Here is a 4430-nt window from a genome sequence, read left to right on the forward strand (position 1 = left end):
GGTTATGGTTTTAATCAAACATACGAATATATACCTAGGGTTTCATTCCTAGGATCCTACTATAACTATTCCAAGCGTTTTTCTTATAGACCTTAATTTAACAAACCCTAAAGATATATGGTTTCATTTAGACATTAACAACAAACCCTAAAGGACTAGGGTTTTTACCGTAACATTATCAAAACCCTAAACTTCAAAAGTATAGGATTTCTGGACTTCATCAACGATCCCTAAGTACACTAAAGTTTCATTATTAACACTGACATACCCTTAGCAACAAGAGGGTAGGGTTTTACAATGAGCCTTAAGAGTTAGGGTTTCACCAGAATGATCAAATGATAGTATAACGAGGGTAGATTAAATCTAATGATTAATCACCCTAAGAAGAATCTTTAAGATTCAAAACCCTAGACATAACAATGTTAGTAATGTAAAGCAAATTTCAAAAGAAGAATGATCATACCTTTTGTATGAATAAAACCTTGTAACAAAACTTGTATTCTAAGACATACCTTATGTTGTTCTTTGAAAAACCTTGTAGAACTTTAGTTCTTGAAGGACTTTCTTTGGAACATAATTTATTTCATGATTCAAGTCTTTCTTTTGAATTTTCCTCCATAACATTTGTGTATTCTGCAAGCTTTTCTATCCAAGGAAAATATAAGGGAAAGTTTATTAGTATACAATACAAACAAATCTCAATGTGAGGAGGAAACCAAATACGAAAGATAAAAAAAATGAATAATATACTTATATTTTGGTAAAATGGTGAAGGCTCCCTCTTAATCCAATCTTTCAGAGGGATACCTAAAACTTAAACAATTCAAAATTTTCTAACAATATATATCTATGAACTATAGAAATAAAAATATAAAAGAAAAGCATTACAGAACTTAAAGTAGAAGGATGTGAAAGGCATCGTATCCCAAAGAGTCTCTAGAAAATAGATGTTTGACTTCAAATTATTTAGTCGTGTTCTTCTTTGGCGGAGCTTCATTAACAACATTTGCATGTTCTCTTTTTCTCTTGTTACTGCATGGATCTTCAGGACAATGAATTTTGTAATGACCCACCTTATGACAATTGTAGCATTCAATCTTGGATAGGTCAACTCTCTTCCTTAGTCCTTTGAACTTCTTGTATGTTCCCTTATTCTTGTGATGAGAAGAGTAGGCATTTAAAGTGATGTCTTCTTCATCCTCCTTCTTGTTACTTACTAACGAGATGTGTGCTTCTTCTTGACTGCATGCATTCCACATTTGTTCAAAGTTTGGTGTATCCTTGAAACTGTTAATTCTTGAAGAAAAAGAGCTCAAAGACTTCAATAGACCTAGTAGTGCAACAATAATGAGTTCATTCTCATGTTTAACTTCATCAATTACTTGTAGTTCATCTCTTATTCTATAGATTCTTAGAAAATGTGATGAAACAATGTCATCTTTCATCATGTTTATTGTTCTTAGTTAATTCTTCAAACTATTTATTTGACCAATATTCTTAATGGTGAATAACTTGGAGAGGGTTTCATACATTTCTTGAGGAAAATCTGTATTGGATATGTATAGGATTAGATTTCCCTTTACTCCATCTACTATTAAATTCATGGCCAAGATGTTGGTTTCCCTCAACTTCTCCTTTCCTGCATCATCTATACGTTTCTTAACTTTTCCTTGAACAAGATCCAAAATTTTATGCTTAGTAAGAATATGATCTATCCTCGTCTTCCATGCCCTATATTTGGAGGCTCCTTCTATCTTATTTTCAGACTTGATTTTCATGTCTTCCTTTCCTTTTATAAATTTTAGACCTTCCTCTTCTTATATATTGTTTTCCTTAATGACCTTCTTTTGTTCCTTCCTCCTTAAATCTTCTTTCAATTGACCTTCAAGCTACCTATTCTTTCCTTCTTTACCTTATCTCTGATACCATGTTAGAAAATTAGAAAGGTAGAAATATTTTCTTATGTTGATAATTACTTGTGTTATTCTTGTATTATTATTATATTCTTTATGTTCTTCTTTTATATTCATTTCATCAGGAAATCATCAAAACAAAACATGAAGATCAACGACACCAGATGTAGACACTCAGTTAGGGCTAAAACCCCTCTCTAGGGGAAATCCCAATCAAAATCTTCTACTGATCATATTGAGATATACCAAGACCTTAGACCTGACCAAAATACCTTCGTCCTCCAACAAGTCAACCTTTCAATATGATTCAACAACCTTCAATAGTATCTTCTTGTACAACAACTACAACCCATAATTTCGGCCCCCAACAACTCCAGAATTTTAGCCTAGCTACTCCATAATTTCGACCCAACCATAGTACTACAATTTTGACCCTTCTAACAACCTAGAAACTTCGCATGTGTTAGACAAGGAGAGAGAAAATTTGACTTATTTTGCTTTACAATGACTTCCTCCTCCTTTACTAGGGTTTCCTTCCCCTTCCTTGAATTTCACACCTTGTTTCTGCCTCCAGCAACTGCAAATCGAATTTGTTGTGAATATGCTCCAAATGGGGTTGATTTGTTTCCTTTATATAGTGAATTTGTGAGGTCAAATTCGCTTGATGAGGTCAACTTGTTCTTCTTAAGGCCAACTTGGTGGAGGAAACCTAAAAGACCTATTTTACATTAAAATAAATTTATTTCTTGATAGATTAAGCCCAAGAAGGGTCTTTTACATGATGACAAGGAATAGGATGCTTGACATAAAACCTAGAAGTCTACAATGGAGGCTTTGACCTAAAAACCATTGACCCAAGCATGAAACCCATGCTTTAATATGTCAATTTATTTTATAATAAAAAAACATTTTTCTTCATTTTGAAAAATACATTACATCATGACTCAAATAAAACTATGAGGTCTGACACTAGTTACATTTTTCAACATAACTTGGCACAATCATGTACCTCTTTGCACTCCTTGACAATGATTTAACAATTCTTTCTTCCATACCTTCACATTGAGGCATCCTCCTATATATATGATCTGTTCCACACATTGCATGGTGGATCTAAGGGATATAAGGGACATTGAGCTATTTTAATCTCATTTGATGACTTTTCCATCATTTTTTCTATCAAATCGCCAAAAAATGTGTTGAGGCCACCTAGGTTCTCCCAAGTGAGTGTACACCATCATGTCTTCTTGATGATCCTATTTGACATAAATCAAGTTCTTCGAATACTGCCTTGGCATCTAATCCATCTCCAATTATCAAATGGCAACTTTGTCCACTTGTCTCAATTGGCCCAATCATCTCAAGGGAACTTGACTTGTTTGAGTCTACATGATTGTGCCAATTTTCCTAAGTTTATCGAAATACACCTAAGTTCTCCCAAGAAATTAAGTGGATGTGCATCCAAAAGTGTTTACTTGATAGTGTACACTTGATGAGTGTGCCTAAAGGCATTTCAATTGCTTATTATAACCCTCAAGTCTATCTTTATAATGTCTAGGCACCCAAGTCATCAAGCGTTCTTCTTTTATTTTATTTTGTTTGCCATGCCAAATGCATGTCTATAGGCAATGTTTCCCACAACAATCTTCTTTACCTCTCGACAAGTCCCTTTCCAAGCTTCTTTTGGTGCATTCGACTTAGTGCCAATTACCACAATTGATAAGCCTTATTTATCTATAGGGGTGCCCGACTTTGTCTATGATGCACCTTACTAATGGGCCATGGTGCCCAACTTGTTTGATGTGCACCTTGTTAATAGGGCAAAGAGTTTAAATGTTCAAGGTGCATCTTGCCAATTGGCCAAGGCACCCAAGGTCAATTCATCTAAGTATCATCTATTTGATATCTCCAGCTATGTCAGTCATGACCACTCAAGGAGAAGGCCTTATAGAGATATTCTAATAAAAAAAAGATTGAAAAAAATTAAAACCTTATAAAACTTAGATAGTCTATGAAGGAAAAAAAAGCACTCAAGGAGAAAGCCTTATGGAGATATTCTAATAAAAAAAAAAAATGAAACCCTATAAAAACTTAGATAGACTACAAAGAAAAAAAAACAAAACTAATAATGAGTTAGTAATTTATGGTTTTGTTTTGGAACGGGTGAGGATGGAGCTAGGGTTTCAGAGATAGTGAGGGTGTGATCAGACTACCCTGTTTGAAGCTTTGGAACTAAGACCAAACGCAGGGAGCCCGAGTATTCCTATGACGGACCAAGTTGGAAAACTGTCGCCATCAGTAGAGGAGAGTGCGCAGAAAACAACGGGCACTGAAGGATTAATGGCAGCAAGTGCAGGGAGGGGAGAGATCCCCTCCTACAAGAACATGAAAGCAGGGGAATCAAGTAGGGATCGAATGCAGAATGGGCCGAGGGAAAACAATGGAGAGAACCCTGCAAAGGGAACCAGCTGGCAGACGAGATTAAGCGGAAAATGCCACCCAAGGGCATCGAAAAAA

The sequence above is a fragment of the Pinus tabuliformis genome, chromosome 5_1 (genome assembly GCF_031772625.1).
Source record: "Pinus tabuliformis cultivar Carrire ecotype Pingquan chromosome 5_1, CPIR1, whole genome shotgun sequence".
NCBI classification, from domain to species: domain Eukaryota; kingdom Viridiplantae; phylum Streptophyta; class Pinopsida; order Pinales; family Pinaceae; genus Pinus; species Pinus tabuliformis.